At 38.3% G+C, this 20,262-nt stretch overlaps 1 protein-coding gene and 1 long non-coding RNA gene across 2 annotated transcripts in view; one reads left to right on the top strand and one right to left on the bottom strand.

Annotated features, from left to right (window-relative positions):
- Positions 1–3,520, bottom strand: part of LOC138430315 (conglutinin-like) — a 28,893-nt gene extending 25,373 nt beyond the window's left edge. The window contains exon 1 of the mRNA XM_069572456.1: positions 3,270–3,520. The gene's annotated coding sequence lies outside the window, so the exon portion shown is untranslated. The remainder of the gene's footprint in view (positions 1–3,269) is intronic.
- The window catches only part of LOC138430316 (uncharacterized), a 29,414-nt gene extending 13,713 nt beyond the window's left edge, over positions 1–15,701 (top strand). The window contains exons 3-4 of the long non-coding RNA XR_011253101.1: positions 13,154–13,205; positions 14,185–15,701. This is a non-coding gene — a long non-coding RNA (uncharacterized lncRNA). The remainder of the gene's footprint in view (positions 1–13,153; positions 13,206–14,184) is intronic.
- The last annotated feature ends 4,561 nt before the right edge of the window (positions 15,702–20,262 follow it).

Below are 20,262 nucleotides of genomic sequence, written 5' to 3' on the forward strand. Positions count from 1 at the left end.
GCAAAGAGTCGGACACGACTGAGTGACTGAACTGAACATCTATTTTATATTTCTTATTAATTCTATTCCAATAACTAGCATTGTTGAAAATAGTCTCCTAAAATGGAGAGTGTTTGTAGTATACTCATTACCCTGTCTTGTAAACCAGAAAAGGAGAACAATTCATCTCCCTAAAGCTCTAGGAAGAAGCTCCAGCTCCACCATCAGCACCCAAGGCTGAAATTCTACTTAAACTATTCCCTGAAATTTTTGTTATGGGGCATTTATAAGATTTTTAAGTACTATGTTAGAAATTAAAATAACTCAATTTGTCATAAATCCCTATGTACTTCATGGATATTTATACCTCTGCACTAATGTGTACATATATATCATAGCATGCATAATATGTATATTTGTACATTATCCACCCCATGCAAATAAGCATGTACATTAAATAATATTGCAGAGTACATAAATATTATTGATTGTACATAGTTCATTAAGTGAAATCAATTCTAGTCAACATGCATATGATATCCAAAAATCATAAATATCATCAGCAGGCTGGATGAAACCATCAACTCTCTTGGCAAATGTGCTTCTTCTCATTCCAGGCCCACAGGTTGTGGGGGTTTCTATTGGATGAACTTTCAGGCATCTGGTTCTTACTTCAGGGCCTTCTCATCTAAAACCACCCACTATTTCCTCTTAAGTAAGACATCTAGATGAACTAATGACTAATCAGCCCATGCTTACACGTAACTGATTTCATGCATTTGGTATTTTTTAATTTTGAAGGGATGCTTGGACTCAGCCATGGTGACGGAGGTCTAACACAGTCACATAAACAGTTGTTGTTCAGTCACTAAATTGTGTCTGACTCTTTGTGACCCCATGGACTGCAGCACAGCAGGCTTCCTTGTCCTTCACTGTCTCCTGGAGTTTGCGCAGATTCATGTCCATTGAGTTGGTGATTCTATCTAACCATCTTATCCTCTGCCACCTTCTTCTCCTTTTCCCTTCAATTTAATTCAATTAAATTTAATTAATTAATCCAGTCAATTAATTCAAATTTAATTAAATTTAATTCAAATAAATTGTAGCTGGACTTTAATTGAATATTGTTTACCGACATTAATCATAAAATGTTATTCAATCAACGGTTACAGGACATAGAGAAATTATAAGTACATATATTGAACAAGTAACTAAATTTACTACTTTTCCCTGCTTCAAGCAGACCTAGAAAATAAATTCTAACTGCTTCCCTGGTGGCTTAGAGGTTAAAGCGTCTGCCTCCAATACGGGAGACCCGGGTTCCATCCCTGGGTCGGGAAGATCCCCTGGAGAAGGAAATGGCAACCCACTCCAGTATTCTTGCCTGGAGAATCCCATGGACTGAGGAGCCTGGTGGGTTGCAGTCCATGGGGTCACAACTGAGTGACTAAGTGACTTTACTTACTTACTTACTTACACCAATAAACTACTTAGATATTCTCCATTTACATAGACAAACATCTCCCCAGATTTACCAATCATTTTATCAAAATTTTAACAATAAATATAATATAAATAAGTTTAATCAGATCAGTTCAGTCGCTCAATGGTGTCCGACTCTTTGTGACCCCATGAATCACAGCACGCCAGGCCTCCCTGTCCATCACCAACTCCCAGAGTTTACCCAAACTCAGGTCCATTGAGTCGGTGATGCCATCCAACCATCTCATCCTGTTGTCCCCTTCTCCTCCTGCCCTCAATCTTTTCCAGCACCAGGGTCTTTTCAAATGAGTCAGCTGTTCACATCAAGTGGCCAAAATATTGGAGTTTCAGCTCCAACATCAGTCCTTCCAATGAACACCCAGGACTGATTTCCTTTAGGATGGACTGGTTGGATCTCCTATACAAATATTATTTCCACATATAAACTTAATGTAGCTTAAAAACCTAAATCAAGGCACTGAAAATGCCTATGTGAGTATATTAACTCCATAAACATACATGTTTGATCCCAGCCTTTCTATTAGTTTTTAATAATATTACACATGCAAGCATCTGTGCCCTGGTGAGAATGTTCTCTAAATCATTACGATGAAAAGGAGCAGGCATCAAGCACACTAAAAATAGTAGCTCATAATGCCTTGCTTTGCCACACCCCTACGGGAAACAACAGTGATAAAATTAACCCCAGAGAGAAGTTTGACTAAGTTATCTAATTAGGGTTGGTAAATTTTGTGCCAGCCACCATATGATATGACTAACCCAAATGAATAGAAACATGGTATAAAGCATGCTAAAGAATATAAAATAAAGTTAAATTTCAAGCCATAAAAAGCCGTAATTAAAAATCAACCATGAAAGTGACTTTAGTATCCCTGATTACACAACAGTTAAGACTCAAACTGGGATTAGCCCTAAACCCAAATAATTACTAGAACAAGATTAGTTGCCTGAGTACTACCAGCAGCAGCTTAAAATTCAAAGGATTTGGCAGTGCTTCACACCACTCTAGAGGAGCCTATTTACAATTGATAAACCCTGATAAACCTCACCAGCCCTTGCTAATTCAGTCTTCAGTAAACCCCAAAAAGGAGAAAAGTACGTATAATTATTATACATAAAAACACTAGGTCAGACTTCTTTGGTGGTACAGTGAATAAGAATGCACTTGCTGATGCAGGGGACACTGCTTTGATCCCTCATCCTGGAAGATTCCACATGCCGTGGAGCAACTAAGCCTGTGCTCCACAACTACTGAGCCCTTGCTCTAGAAATGGTGAGCTGGAACTACCGAGCCCATGTGCTGCAACTACTGAAGCCTCGCAGTCTAGAGCCTGTGCTCCACAGAAAGAGAAGCCGCTGCAATTGAAGGCTGTGCATTAAAAAAAAAAAAGTTAGGTCAAGGTGTAACCTATAAGATAGAAAGAAATGGGCTACGTTTTCTATTTCAAGAATATATTTCTACCATCAGAGAAGCCCACGTATGTTAATATTTTGGTACATGTGTTAACAAGATGTTACATTTTATTTTAAAAAGAACATATTTCCATACACAAAAGATTCATGAAACCTAAGGACCAAAGGAGGATTTAGTAGTAAATTAAGAATAGCATGCTCAATTGAATAAAACCATGAAATGCACACTGCCTGTCTCTCTCAAATAATATAATAAATTATCTACAATCTATTAGCAAATACTAATCATACTAGAGGAGACAAGTTGTAACAAGGGGAGCATACTGGAAAATGTGCTTGGATAAATTAAAAGATAGGTTAAATAAAGCACCTACCTTATATCTGGGAGATATCATCTTTACACCAGGGAGAATTTCTTGAACAAAATCTAGCCCACTCCTTTCCTCATGGTACTAGTATAAGTAAATTAAATATTCACTCAAATATTCAAAGCATAGGAGATAGAAAATTTAAATATCTTTGGTGCTATAGAGAAAGTACCACAAGGTAACAATGAAAAAAAGCATTAAAAGTAACAAAAAACAAAGATTACTCCTTGTACCTTTTACATAATGATTTTACTAGCAAAACTTTAACAAAGCGAACTTTAGTTAAATAAAATGAGGTACAAAATCCAAATGAGGTACTTATGAACAGTTTTACAACAAACTCATCTATGTAGCAAAATGAGATTTATAAGTGGAGGTGACAAGCCTAATGAGCCTGGTGACAGCAGGTTGTCCAGAAAATGAATTTAAATTCAACTTTAAAAATACCAGAAACCCCTTTATAGTGTGTGTTCAGTCACTTAGTTGTGTCCAACTCTTTTGTGACCCCATGAATTGTAGCCTGCCAGGCTCCTCTGTCCATAGTATCTTTGTATTTTTAAATGTTAGCCTAAGATGCTACAGGAGAAGGCAATGGCAACCCACTCCAGTACTCTTGCCTGGAAAACCCCATGGATGGAGGAGCCTGGTGGGCTGCAGTCCATAGGGTCGCTAAGAGTTGGCACAACTAAGCAGCTTCACTTTCACTTGTCACTTTCATGCACTGGAGAAGGAAATGGCAACCCACTCTAGTGTCCTTGCTGGGAGAATCCCAGGGATGGGGGAGGCTGGTGGGCTGCCATCTATGGGGTCACACAGAGTCGGACACAACTGAAGTGACTTAGCAGCAGCAGCAAGATGGTGCAGCTTTTTAGAAATGAGCACAACATTGACTAGAGAGTAACTATAAATAGCACCATGCTTGGCTTAAAAGCAGCCATCAATTAAGAAAGCATTCAATCTCAACAATAATCCTTCCTTAATACCAATAATTAAATCAACTCCTAGATTTATTACTGGACGGTATGTGTGTGTTAGTCGCTCAGTTGTGCCCGGCTCTTTACGACCCCATGGAGTGCAGTCCGCCAGGTTCCTCATCCATGAGATTTTCCAAGCAAGGATACTGGAGTGGGTTGCTGTTTCCTTCTCCAGGGGATCTTCCCAACCTAATCTATTAAATAACAGAAGCAATAATGTTAATATGAGTTACAAGAAATATTTCTCCTTGCACAAGTTTACATCAGTAACTAACAGTACACTAATGAAAATGAAAGTTGTGTCCAACTCTTTGTGACCCGTGGACTATAGCCTGCCAGGCTCCTCTGTCCATGGGATTTCCTAGGCAAGAATACTGGAGTGGATTGCCATTCTCTTCTCCCAGGGGATCTTCCAGAACCAGGGGTTGAACCCAGGTTTCCTGCACTGAAGGTAGATTTCTTTACCATCTGAGCCACCAGGGAAGCCTAAAATACTGATAATTAACTCAATATCAAACTATTTATTAAAGACACTGTTAGGAATTGCATTGAATCTGTAGATTGCTTTGGGTAGTATACTCATTTTCACTATATTGATTCTTCCGATCCATGAACATGGTATATTTCTCCATCTATTAGTGTCCTCTTTGATTTCTTTCACCAGTGTTTTATAATTTTCTATGTATAGGTCTTTAGTTTATTTAGGTAGATAGATTCCTGAGTATTTTATTCTTTTCATTGCAATGGTGAATGGAATTGTTTCCTTAATTTCTTTTTCTACTTTCTCATTATTAGTGTATAGGAATGCAAGGGATTTCTGTGTGTTGATTTTATATCCTGCAACTTACTATATTCATTGATTAGCTCCAGTAATCTTCTGGTGGAGTATTTAGGGTTTTCTATGTAGAGGATCATGTCATCTGCAAACAATGAGAGTTTTATTTCTTCTTTTTCAATTTGGATTCCTTTTATTTATTTATTTAAGACTCAAGGCAACGTTTAATAAATCCACAATAATTATGGTACAATCAGGAATGCAGTGAAATAGCACTTACAATTTATCCCCCGAGGGTCTAGGTAGACACCCTGCTCCTAAGTTGTATACATAACCTATAATAAACATCCTTTTATTTCTTTTTCTGCTCTGATAGCTGTGGCCAAAACTTCCAGAACTATGTTGAATAGTAGCAGTGAAAGTGGGCACCCTGTCTTGTTCCTGACTTTAGGGGAAATGCTTTCAATTTTTCACCATTGAGGATAATGTTTGCTGTGAGTTTGTCATATATAGCTTTTATTATGTTGAGGTATGTTCCTTCTATTCCTGCTTTCTGGAGGGCTTTTATCATAAATGGATGTTGAATTTTGTCAAAGGCTTTTTCTGCAGCTATTGAGATAATCATATGGCTTTTATTTTTTAATTTGTTAATGTGCTGAATTACATTGATTGATTTGTGGATATTGAAGAATCCTTGCATTCCTGGGATAAAGCCCACTTGGTCATGGTGTATGATCTTTTTTTAATGTGTTGTTGGATTCTGATTGCTAGAATTTTGTTAAGGATTTTTGTATCTATGTTCCTCAGTGATATTGGCCTGTAGTTTTCTTTTTTTGTGGCATCTTTGTCATGTTTTGGTATTAGGGTGATGGTGGCCTCATAGAATGAGTTTGGAAGTTTACCTTCCTCTGCAAGTTTCTGGAAGAGTTTGAGTAGAATAGGTGTTAGCTCCTCTCTAAAGTTTTGGTAGAATTCAGCTGTGAAGCCATCCGGACCTGGGCTTTTGTTTGCTGGAAGATTTCTGATTACAGTTTCAATTTCTGTGCTTGTGATGGGTTTCTTAAGATTTTCTATTTCTTCCTGGTTCAGTTTTGGAAGGTTGTACTTTTCTAAGAATTTGTCCATTTCTTCCACTTTGTCCATTTTATTGGCATATAATTGCTGATAGTAGTCTCTTATGATCCTTTGTATTTCTGTGTTGTCTGTTGTGATCTCTCCATTTTCATTTCTAATTTTATTGATTTTTCTCCCTTTGTTTCTTGATGAGTCTGGCTAATGGTTTGTCAATTTTATTTATCCTTTCAAAGAACCAGCTTTTGGCTTTGTTGATTTTTGCTATGGTCCCTTTTGTTTCTTTTGCATTTATTTCTGCCCTAATTTTTAAGATTCCTTTCCTTCTACTAAGCCTGGGGTTCTTCATTTCTTCCTTTTCTAGTTTCTTTAGGTGTAGAGTTCGGTTATTTATTTGACTTTTTTCTTGTTTCTTGAGGTATGCCTGTATTGCTATGAACTTTCCCCTTAGCACTGCTTTTACAGTGTCCCACAGTCTGAGTGAATTCCGGGAGATGGTGATGAACAAGGAGGCCTGGCATGCTGTGATTCATGGGGTTGCAAAGAGTCGGACATGACTGAGCGACTGAACTGAACTGAACTGACAGGTTTTGGGTTGTTGTGTTTTCATTTTCATTTGTTTCTATGCATATTTTGATTTCTTGTTTGATTTCTTCTGTGATTTGTTGGTTATTCAGAAGCGTGTTGTTCAGCCTCCATATGTTGGAATTTTTAATAGTTTTTCTCCTGTAATTGAGATCTAATCTTACTGCATTGTGGTCAGAAAAGATGCTTGGAATGATTTCAATTTTTTTGAATTTAACAATGCTAGATTTATGGCCCAGGATGTGATCTATCCTGGAGAAGGTTCCGTGTGCATTTGAGAGATCAATGGAACAAAATAGAAAGCCCAGAGATAAATCCATGCACCTATGGACAACTTATCTTTGACAAAGGAGGCAAGAATATACAATGGATTAAAGACAATCTCTTTAACAAGTGGTGCTGGGAAAACTGGTCAACCACTTGTAAAAGAATGAAACTAGAATGATTTCTAACACCATACATAAAAATAAACTCAAAATGGATTAAAGATCTAAACATAAAACCAGAAACTATAAAACTCCTAGAGGAGAACATAGGCAAAACACTCTCTGACATAAATTGCAGCAGGATCCTCTATGACCCATCTCCCAGAATATTGGAAATAAAAGCAAAAATAAACAAATGGGACCTAATTAAACTTAAAAGCTTCTGCACAACAAAGGAAACTATAAGCCAGGTGGAAGCAGCCTTCGGAATAGGAGAAAATAATAGCAAATGAAGCAACTGACAAACAACTAATCTCAAAAATATACAAGCAACTCCTGCAGCTCAATTCCAGAAAAATAAACGACCCAATCAAAAACTGGGCCAAAGAACTAAATAGACATTTCTCCAAAGAAGACATACAGATGGCTAACAAACACATGAAAAGATGCTCAACATCACTCATTATCAGCGAAATGCAAATCAAAACCACAATGAGGTACCATTTCATGCCAGTCAGAATGGCTGTGATCCAAAAGTCTACAAGCAATAAATGCTGGAGAGGGTGTTTCGAGAAAAGGGAACCCTCTTACACTGTTGGTGGGAATGCAAACTAGTACAGCCACTATGGAGAACAGTCTGGAGATTCCTTAAAAAGCTGGAAATAGAACAGCCTTATGACCCAGCAATCCCACTGCTGGGCATACACACTGAGGAAACCAGAATTGAAAGAGACACGTGTACCCCAGTGTTCATTGCAGCACTGTTTATAATAGCCAGGACATAGAAGCAACCTAGATGTCCATCAGCAGATGAATGGACAAGAAAGCAGTGGTACATATACACAATGGAGTATTACTCGGCCATTAAAAAGAATACATTTGAATCAGTTCTAATGAGGTGGATGAAACTGGAATCGATTATACAGAGTGAAGTAAGCCAGAAAGAAAAATATCAACTCAGTATACTAACGCATATATATGGAATTTAGAAAGATGGTAACAGTAACCCTGTATGCGAGATAGCGAAAGAGTCACAGATGTATAGAACAGTCTTTTGGACTCTGTGGGAGAGGGTGAGGGTGGGATGATTTGGGAGAATGGCATTGAAACATGTATAATATCATATATGAAATAAATTGCCAGTCCAGGTTTGATGCATGATACTGGATGTTCGGGGCTGGTGCACTGGGATGACCCAGAGGGATGGTATGGCGATTGAGGAGGGAGGGGTGTTCAGGATGGGGAACACGTGTATACCTGTTGTGGATTCATGTTGATGTATGGCAAAACCAATACAATATTCTAAAGTAATTAACTTCCAGTTAAAATAAATAAATTTATATTATTTTTAAAAAGAGTCTTCTCCGACACCACAGTTCAAAAGCATCAATTCTTCAGTGCTCAGCTTTATTCACAGTCCAACTCTCATATCCATACATGACCACTGATATTAATTTGTACTTTAATTAACAAGTGCAAAGTTCTACCCAAGATCAGGGTTTAGTTAAGATGGCAGAACCTGGTAACTGTCTAGAACTTAATCCTTTATAAACAGAGGTTCAAATCCTCTGCCTAACACAATGTTCATAATTAACGTTCTAATACTTATTATCCCTATTCTTCAAGCCATAGCGTTCTCGACAATAGTTGAACAAAAAATTTTAGGTTATATACAGTCTGAAAAGGGCCAAATGTCATAGGACCATGTGGCCTATTACAACCCATTGCTGTTGCAGTCAAATTATTCATTAAAAAAAAAAAAACTACTGCAACTGGCTACATCCTCCATCTCCCTACTTATCATCACACCAATGCTAGCCCTAACCTTATTCCTAACTATGTGAATTTCCCTACCCATACCCAACTTCCTCATTAATGTAAATCTAGGAGTTTATTTATATTAGCCATATCAAGTCTGGGCTTCCCTGATGGCTCAGTTGGTAAAGAATCCACCTGCAGTGCAGGAGACCTGGGTTGGGAAGATCCCCTGGAGAAGGTAACATCTACCTACTCCAGTAATCTGGCCTGGAGAATTCCATGGACTATATCAGCCATGTGGTTGCAAAGAGTCGGACATGACTGAGCGACTTTCACTTTATTAAATCTAGCCATATACTTGCTCCTATGAACTGGATGGGCTTTCAATTCAAAATAAGCACTGACTGGAGCTCTATGAGCAGTAGCACACACAGTTTCATATGAAGTAACACTAGCAATTATTCTATCAGTTCTCTTAATAAATAGATCTTTCACTCTGTTGATCCTCATTTCAGGAACAATTATGATTACTCTTCCCATCTTGACTCCTAGGCATAATGTGATTTATTTCCACCCTAGCAGAAAACAATAGAGCCCCTTTTGATTTAACAGAAGGAGAATCCAAACTTTTATCAGGCTTCAATGCAGAATATGGAGCAGTTCCATTTTCCCTATTTTTCATAGCAGAAGGTGTCAACATTATTATAATAAATACTTTCACAACACTTTATTCCTAGGAGCATTCTATAACCCACATACACCAGAGCTATACACAATCAACTTTATTATTAAAACACTATTACTAGTAATCTCCTTCCTATGAATTTGAGCCTCCTAAGGCTATGGTCTTTCCTGTGGTCATGTATGGATGTGAGAGTTGGACTGTGAAGAAGGCTGAGCGCTGAAGAACTGATGCTTTTGAACTGTGGTGTTGGAGAAGACTCTTGAAAGTCCCTTGGACTGCAAGGAGATCCAACTAGTCCATTCTGAAGGAGATTAGCCCTGGGATGTCTTTAGAAGGAATGATGCTAAAGCTGAAGCTCCAGTACTTTGGCCACCTCATGCGAAGAGTTGACTCATTGGAAAAGCCTCTGATGCTGGGAGGGATTGGGGGCAGGAGGAGAAGGGGATGACAGAGGATGAGATGGCTGGATGGCATCACCGACTCGATGGACATGAGTCTGAGTGAACTCCGGGAGTTGGTGATGGACAGGGAGGCCTGGCGTGCTGCAATTCATGGGGTCGCAAAGAGTCGGACATGACTGAACGACTGAACTGGACTGAACTGAACTGAGGGCTTCCCTGGTGGCTCAGGTGGTAAAGAATATGCCTGAGACCTGGGTTCAATCCCTGGGCCAGGAAGATCCCCTGGGGATGGAAATGGCTACTCACTACAGTGTTCTTGCCTGGAGAATGGACAGAGGAGCCTGGCAGGCTATGGTTCATGGGGGTCACAAATAGTCAGACACGACTGAGCAACAAAGCATGCACGCACATAGGCATGCATCCCAGATTCTGATATAATTGATTAATACATATACTCTGGAAAAGCCTCCTATTGCTAACACTAGTTTAATGCATATGATATGTTTCATTACCTATTATAATATCAAATATTCCCCCACAAAAGAAATATATCTCATAAAAGAGTTACTTTGATAGAGTAAATAGCAGAGGTTTAAATCCTCTTTACATCTAGAATTATTGAACCCACGCTTAAAAAGCCAAAATTCTTCATGCTATTACAATACACCACATTCTACATAGTAAGGTCAGCTAAATAAGCTATTGCACCCATACCTTGAAAATGTTGGTTTGTATCTTTCTTGTACTAATAGATCCCATCAACTTTATTATTATCCTGTCAACCATCATTTCAGGAACCATAATTGTACTGATCAGCTCTCACTATAAGTCTGAATTGGCTTTGAAATAAATATGTTAGTCATTATTCCTATTATAATAAAAAATTTCAATCCAGAGCCATAGAAGCATCTACTAAATATTTTCTAACGCAAACTACCACATCAATACTACTTATAATAGCTGTCGTTATTATTCTCTGGCCAATGAACTATTATAAAAATATTTAACCTGACAGCATCAAAAATAGTAACAATAGCCCTAGTAATGAAACTAGGACTATCCCCATTCCATTTCTGAGTACCCAAAGTCACATTAAAAACAGGCCTAATTTTATTAACATGACAAAAATTTGCACTTACATCCATACTATATTAAACCTCTACTATCACTTAACCTAAATCTAATACTGTGTGTATGTGTTAGTTGCTCAGTCATGTCCGACTCTTTGTGACCCCATTGGGTATTGCCCACCAGGCTCCTCTGTCCATGTGATTTTCCAGGCAAGAATACTGGAATGAGTTGCCATTTCCTTCTCCAAAATCTTATACTAACTGTATCCATATTATGTATCTTAGTCAGAAGCTGAGGGGGGTTAAACCAAAGACAGCTATAAAAAATTATAGCCTATTTATCAATTGCTCACAAGGAATGAATAACAGTTACTATAAAACCCAACTATAACAATCTTAAAATTCATAATTTATGACTCACTAAAGTCATAACATCTATTTATAATTCAACCACCACTACACTATCACTATCACTTACATGAAACAAAATACTCATCATTACAAACCTCATCCTCATCTCTTTATTAGCAATAGGGGGTCTCTCACCACTAGCAGAGTTCATATCCAAATGAATAATAATTCAAGAAATAACAAAAATAACAATATTATTCTATCCACACTAATAGCTATCACTGCTGCTGCTGCTAAGTCTCTAGTCGTGTCTGACTCTGTGCGACCCCACACACGGAAGCCCACCATGCTCCGCCATCCCTGGGATTCTCCAGGCAAGAACACTGGAGTGGGTTGCCATTTCCTCCTCCAATGCATGAAAGTGAAAAGTGAAAGGAAAGTCGCTCAGTCGGGTCCGACTCCTAGCGACCCCATGGACTGCAGCCCACCAGGCTCCTCCATCCATGCGATTTTCCAGGCAAGCGTACTGAAGTGGGGGTGCCATTGCCTTCTCCAAATAGCTATCACAGCAGTACTTAATCTATATTTCTATATACAACTCACATACTCCACAGCACTAACCATATTTCCCTCCATAAATAACATTAAATGATAATTTGATTCCACAAAACAAATAATTTTTCTGCCAAAAATAATTGTAATATCTACAAAACTCTTACCCTTTATACCAGTCCTCTCAGTACTGGAATAGGAATTTAGGTTAGACAGACCAAGAGTCTTCAAAACCCTAAGCAAGTAAAATTTACTTAATTCCTGTTCAATGAGGTTTGCAAAACTATATCCTACATCAATTGAATGCAAAGCAAACAGTTAATCTAATTAAATCCTCAGTAGATTGGCGAGATACACTTTTCACAAATTTTTAGTTAACAGCTAAATGCCCTAGTCAGCTGGTTTCAATCTGCTTCTTTCGTTACCAGGGGGTGGGAAAGAAAGGTTGGAGAAGTCTTGACAGAATTGAAGATGCTTCTTTGAATTTTCAATATGTAAAATTCACCACAAGACTTTGTAAAAAGGGTGTTCGGATTCCTGTTTTTGCATTTAGAGTCTAATGTTTACTCAGCCATTCTACCTATGTCCATAAATAGCTGATTATTCTCAACTAATCATAAATATATAAAGTGCCAATACTTTATATCAGTTGTTCTGAGCTGAAATAGTAGGTACAGCCCTAAGTCTCCTGTTTCATGCTGAATTAGATTGACCTGGAACACTACTTGGAGATAACCAAATCTATAACATAGTTGTAACTGCTCACACATTTGTGATAATTTTCTTTCTAGTCATGCCCATTACAATTGGTGGCTTTGGGAACTGTTTAGTTCCTCTGATGATTGGAGCCCCTGACATAGCCTTTCCCCATATAAATAAGCTTCTGATTACTTCCACCCTCTTTCTTATTACTACTAGCACTATCAACAGTTGAGGCCAGTGACGATACAGGTTGAACTGTCTCTTCATGTCTAGCCAGAAACTTGGCCCATGCTGGAGCATCAGTAGGTCTTATTATTTTTTTCTCTACACGTTGCAGGTGTGTTTAGGTACTATTAACTTTAGTATCACAGTTATTAATATAAAACCACCTGCTATATCCCAATACCAAATACCATTATTTGTATGATTAGTTTTAATTACAGTTGTGCTATTACTATTATCATTACCTGTACTAGCAGCTGGCATTACTATGCTGTTAACAGACTGAAACCTAAATACAACCTTTTTTTTTGTCCCGCAGGAGGAGGAGATCCGATCCTCTACCAATATCTGTTTTGATTTGTCAGACATTCGTAAGTCCATATTTTAATTGTAATTGAATTTGAAATTTCATGCATTGTAACCTATTATTTAGGGGAAAGACAGCCTTTTTTGTATATATGTATAATATGAACTATAATATCAGTTAGATTTTTAGATTTCATTGTATGAGCCCACCACATGTTTCAGTTCAGTTGCTCAGTCATGTCTGACTCTTTGCAACCCCATGGACTGCAGCATGCCAGGCTTCCCTGTCCATCATCAATTCCTGGAGCCTACTCAAATTCATCCTAAAGGAAATGAGTTCCTAAAGGAATCAGTCCTGAATGTTCATTAGAAGGACTGATGTTGAAGCTGAAACTCTAATACTTTGGCCACCTGATATGAAGAACTGACTCATTTGAAAAGACTCTGATGCTGGGAGAGATTGAGGGCAGGAGGAAAAGGGGATGACAGAGGATGAGATGGTTGGATGGCATCACCAACTCAATGGACATGAGTTTGAGTAAACTCTGGGAGTTGGGGATGGACAGGGACGCCTGGCTTGCTGCAGTCCATGGGGTTGCAAAGAGTTGGACACGACTGAGTGACTGAACTGAGCTGAACTGAACTCAAACTCATGTCTATTGCATCAGTGATGCCATCCAACCATCTCATCCTCTGTTATCCCCTTCTCCTCCTGCCCTCAATCTTTCCCAGCATCAAAGTCTTTACCAAAGAGTCAGTTCTTCGCATCAGGTGGCCAAAGTATTGGAATTTCAGCTTCAACATCAGTCCTTCCAATGAATATTCAGGACTGATTTCCCTTAGGATTGACTGGTTGGATCTCCTTGCAGTCCAGGAGACTCTCAAGAGTCTTCTCCAACACCTCAGTTCAAAAGCATCAATTCTTTGGCTCTCAGCTTTCTTTATAGTCCAACTCTCACATCCATACGTGACCACTGGAAAAATCCTAACTTTGACTAGATGGACCTTTGTCAGTAATGTCTCTGCTTTTTATATGCTGTCTAGGTTGGTCATAGCTTCTTCCAAGGAACAAGCTTATTTAACTTATATGCAGAGTACATCATGCAAAATGCCAGGCTGGATGAAGCACAAGCTGGAATCAAGATTGCTGGGAGAAATATCAATAACCTCAGATATGCAGCTCACATCACCCTTATGGAAGAAAGCGAAGAACTAAAGAGCCTCTTGATGAAAATGAAAGAGGAGAGTTGAAAAGTTGGCTTAAAACTCAACATTCAGAAAACTAAGATATGGCATCCTGTCCCATCATTTCATGGCAAATAAATGGGGAAACAATGGAAACCACATGTTTACAGTAGGCATAGATATTGAAACATGCAAATACATTAACCACTATAATTATTGCTATTCCAACAGGGGTAAAATTTTTAGCTGATTAGCAATACTTCATGCAGGTAGTATCAAATAATCTCATCCTAATATGAGCCTAGCTTCTTCATCTTCCTTTTTACAAGTAGGAGGATTAAGAGGAATTGTCCTGACTAATTCATCATTAGACACTGTCCTTCATGATACATATTATGTAGTTGCACATTTCCACTACATACTTTCAGTAGGAGCCATGTTTGCCATTATAGGAAGCTTTGTGTACTTGTTTCCATTATTCTCAGGCTATATTCTCAACTCTACAAGAGCAAAAATTCATTTCATAATTATAATTGTAGATATAAATATGTTTCTTCCCACAACACTTCTTGTGTTTATCTGGAACACCATGGCAATATTCTGACAACCCAGATGCAGAAGCGATGTGAAATACTATTTAATCAATAGATTCATTCATTTCATTAACAGCAGTTATATTAATAATTTTCATTATTTGAGAAGCACTTGCATCAAAATGAGACGTCCTAACAGTAGATCTAACTACTACAAATCTAAAGTGACTAAACAGATGTCTCCACTATATCACACATTTGAAGAAGAGCCCACTTAATGTTAAATTAAGATAGCTAAGAGAGGAAGGAATCCAATCCTCATTTACTGGTTTCAAGCAAACATCGTAGCCATTATATATTAATCAATAAATAAGATATTGGTAAAATTTTACATAACTTTGTCAAAGTTAAATTATAGGTGAAAATCCTGTAAATCTCCATGGCATATCCCCTCCAACTAAGCTTTCAAGATGTAACATTACCTATTATAGAATTCGTACATCTTCATGATCATACATTAATAACTGTCTTTTGAATTAGCTCTTTAGTGCCATTATTATCTCACCAGTACTAACAACCAAGCTTACACATACAAGTACAATAGATGTGCAAGAAGTGGAGACCATCTGAACAATTCTCCCAGCCATTATTCTAATTGCCCTACCATCATTACAAATTCTGTACATTATAGACAAAATCAATAATCCTTCTCTTACTGTCAAGACTGTGGGACACCAAATATTGAAGTTATGAGTATACAGATTATGAAGATTTAAATTTTGTTTCTTATATAATGCCAACATCACACCTAAAACAAGGAGTATTAAAATTATTAGAAGATAACTGGGTTGTATTGCCCATCAAAATAACCATCTAAATATTGATTTCCTTAGAAGATGTATTAGACTTATGAGATGTGCCTTCTTTAGGTCTGAAGACAGATGTGATTCCAGGATGCCTAGAGATCAGACAAATCTTGTGTCAACAAGACCAGGTTTACACTATGGGCAAAGTTCTCTGGTGGCTGAGATGGTAAAGAATCTGCCTGCAATGCAGGAGACACAGGTTCAATCCCTGGGTTGGGAGGAGCCCTTGGGGAAGGAAATGGCTACCCATTCCAGTATTCTTTTTTTTTTTTTTTTCAGGATTTTACACAATTTCACTTGATCTATGAGTTTTTTGCTCTATATGTATTGAGGATATAATTTATATGTGCCTAAAAATCACATAGCACATAGATGGGGAAACATTGGGAACACTGTCAGACTTCATTTTTTTGGGCTCCAAAATCACTGCAGATGGTGATCGCAGCCATGAAATTAAAAGACGCTTACTCCTTGGAAGAAAAGTTATGAACAACCTAGATAGCACATTAAAAAGCAGAGAGATTACTTTGCCAACGAAAGTCCGTCTAGTCAAGGCTATGGTTTTTCCAGTGGTCATGTATGGATGTGAGAGTTGGACTGTGAAGAAGGCTGAGCGCCGAAGAATTGATGCTTTTGAACTGTGGTGTTGGAGAAGACTCTTTGAGAATCCCTTGGACTGCAAGGAGATCCAACCAGTCTATCCAAAAGGAGATCAGTCCTGGATGTTCATTGGAACAACTGATGCTGAGGCTGAAACTCCAATACTTTGGCCACCTGATGTGAAGAGTTGGCTCATTGGAAAAGACCCTGATGCTAGGAAAGATTGAGGGCAGAAGAAGAAGGGGACAACAGAGGATGAGATGGCTGGATGGCATCGCCGACTCGATGCACATGAGTTTGGGTGAACTCCAGGAGTTGGTGATGGACAGGGAGACCTGACATGCTGCGATTCATGGGGTTGCAAAGAGTTGGACATGACTAGGTGACTGAACTGACTGAACTGAAAAAACACTGAACCACAAAATGGCAAGTTATACATTTGTTTTGTCTAGCCTACATAGAAAATTTATGAAAACAGACTACAGACCATACAACAAAACAGGACATATTTCTAAAAAGGACAGTAGTATTATTTTTTTTCTTTTTCAAAATATTCCAAGATAATTCTAATATGTATCTAGATTTTAAAAAGTGGTTACAGGTTTTTCTATTAAATGATAGTTTTGGTGGTATAGAATTATATTATTTTCTGTTGACCAATTATGATAAAATGATATTAACTGAATAATAGTCACATAATCACAATAGTGAAAGCAAAGAAATAGAGGAAAACAACAGAATGGGAAAGACTAGCGATCTCTTCAAGAAAATTAGAGATACCAAGGGAACATTTCATGCAAAGATGGGCTTGATAAAGCACAGAAATGGTATGGACCTAACAGAAGCAGAAGATATTAAGAAGAGGGGGCAAGAATACACAGGAGAACTGTACAAAAAAGAACTTCAGGACACAGATAATCATGATGGTGTGGTCAATCATCTAGAGCCAGACATCCTGGAATGTGAAGTCAAGTGGGCCTTAGAAAGCATCACTATGAACAAAGCTAGTGGAGGTGATGGAATTCCAGTGGAGCTGTTTCAAATCCTGAAAGATGATGCTGTGAAAGTGCTGCACTCAATATGTCAGCTAATTTGGAAAACTCAGCAGTGGCCACAGGACTGGAAAAGGTCAGTTTTCATTCCAATCCCAAAGAAAGGCAATGCCAAAGAATGCTCAAACTACCACACAATTGCACTCATTTCACATGCTAGTAAAGTAATGTTCAAAATTCCCAAGCCAGGCTTCAGCAATATGTGAACTGTGAACTTCCAGATGTTCAAGCTGGTTTTAGAAAAGGCAGAGGAACCAGAGATCAAATTGCCAACATCCGCTGGATCATGGAAAAAGCAAGAGAGTTCCAGAAAAACATCTATTTCTGCTTTATTGACTATGCCAAAGCCTTTGACTGTGTGGATCACAGTAAACTGTGGAAAATTCTGAGAGAGATGGAAATACCAGACCACATGACCTGCCTCTTGAGAAACCTATATGCAGGTCAGGAAGCAACAATTAGAACTGGACATGGAACAACAGACTGGTTCCAAATAGGAAAAGGAGTATGTCAAGGCTGTATATTGTCACCCTGCTTATTTAACTTATGTGCAGTGTACATCATGAGAAACGCTGGGCCGGAAGAAGCACAAGCTGGAATCAAGATTGCTGGGAGAAATATCAAGAACCTCATATATGCAGATGACACCATCCTTACGGCAGAAAGTAAGAGAACTAAAAAGTCTCTTGATGAAAGTGAAAGAGGAGAGTGAAAAAGTTGGTTTAAAGCTCAACATTCAGAAAACTAAGATCATGGCATCTGGTCCCATCATTTCATGGAAATAGATGGGGAAACAGTGGAAACAGTGTCAGAGTTTATTTTTGGGGGCTCCAAATTCACGGCAGATGGTGATTGCAGCCATGAAATTAAAAGACGCTTACTCCTCGGAAGAAAGGCTATGACAGACCTAGATAGCATATTAAAAAGCAGAGACATTACTTTGCCAATAAAAGTCCATCTAGTCAAGGCTATGGTTTTTCCAGTAGACATGTATGGATGTGAGAGTTGGACATGAAGAAAGCTGAGCGCTGAAGAATTGATACTTTTGAACTGTGGTGTTGGAGAAGACTCTTGAGAGTCCCTTGGACTGCAAGGAGATCCAGCCAGTCCATCCTAAAGGAGATCAGTCCTGGGTGTTCATTGGAAGAAATGATACTGAAGCTGAAACTCCAATACTTTGGCCACCTCATGTGAAGAGTTGACTCATTGGAAAAGATTCTGATGCTGGGAGGGATTGGGGGCAGAAGGAGAAGGGGACGACAGAGGATGAGATGGCTGGATGGCATCACTGACTTGATGGACGTGATTTTGAGTGAACTCCAGGTGTTGGTGATGGACAGGGGGGCCTGGCGTGCTGCAATTCATGGGGTTGTAAAGAGTTGGACATGACTGAGCGACTGAACTGAACTGATAGTCACTATAATTTGTTAACAAATACAGAACATAAAGAGTAACAAATTTTGACATGAAATATATAAATAAAAAAGAGTATAAGGATGGTGACTTCATAAGCAATTAATGATAAAAGGCTATCAGCATAAAATGTACTGTTTTATCTAGGAGCTGTTTTATATTTATATAACCCCTTGGGATTGCAAAGAGTCACACACAACTGAGCGACTAAAACTTTTAGTTTTCCTGGTAACCAAAAGCAAAAATTTAGGATATATTCGTGAAGCACAAAAAATGAGCATACAACAAGGGGAAACCACCACTGTATAAATGTAGGCAGAAACAGAGGGGATACTAAGGCATATGAAAAACCAGAAGACAAACAATAAGATGGAAGTAGCTAGTACTTACATATAAAAATCACTCTAAATATCAGTCAACCCAGTCACTCAGTCATGTCTGACTCTTTGTGACCCCATGGACTGTGGCACATCAGGCTTCCTTGTCCATCACCAACTCCTGGAGCTTGGTCAAACTCATGTCCATTGAGTTGGTGTTATAAATATAAATGGACTCTGAGGATAAATGGACTCAATTCATCAACCAAAAGACACAGATTGACTGGCTGGATAAAAACAGGAGAAACAGAACACTATATAACAAGGGAGGAAATTCCCTGGATGTCCAGTGGTTCGGACTCTGTGCTTCCATTGCAGGGAGGATGGGTTTGATCCCTGATCAGGGAACCAAGGTCCCACAAGTTGCATACTGTGGCAAGAACAAAAATAACAACAAACCACTGTAGTAGGGAACATCTGTACTCTACTGTTAGCAATGGATAGATAATCCAGACAGAAAATTAACAAAAAAATGTTGGAGTTGAAACGTACTTTAGACTAAGTGCATGTAACAGATATATATAAAACATTCCATCCAACAATAGCAAAATTCATAGTCTTTTCAATAGTACATGGAACATTTTTTTAGGTAGATCATATGACAGAACTCAAATCCTAGCAAATTTAAGAAGATCTAAAACATACCAGCTATCTTTTCTGATCACAATGCTTTGAAACTAGAAATCAACAAGAGGAAAGCTGGAAAATCTACAGATATGTGGAAACTAAACACCACCTTTCTAAACAATCACTGGGCCAAAGAAGGAACCAAAAAAGTAAAAAATGATCACTAAATGAAAACGGAAATACACATATTGAATCCTAGGGGATGTTGTGAAATTAGTTCTGAAAGGAAAGATTTAGAGATAACTGCAAGTAATAAGAAATTAGAAAACTCAAATAAACAGAATTATGGACAGAGATTTGTAACACTGTACAGGAGCTGGTGATCAAAACTATCCCCAAGAAAAAGAAATGCAAAAGGCAAAGTGGTTGTCTGAGGAGGCCTTACAAATATCTGAGTAAAGAAGAGAAGCAAAAGGCAAAGGAGGAAAGGAAAGATATATCCATCTGAATGCAGAGTTCCAAAGAATAG

The sequence above is a fragment of the Ovis canadensis genome, chromosome 25 (genome assembly GCF_042477335.2).
Source record: "Ovis canadensis isolate MfBH-ARS-UI-01 breed Bighorn chromosome 25, ARS-UI_OviCan_v2, whole genome shotgun sequence".
In the NCBI taxonomy this organism is placed as follows: Eukaryota; Metazoa; Chordata; class Mammalia; order Artiodactyla; family Bovidae; genus Ovis; species Ovis canadensis.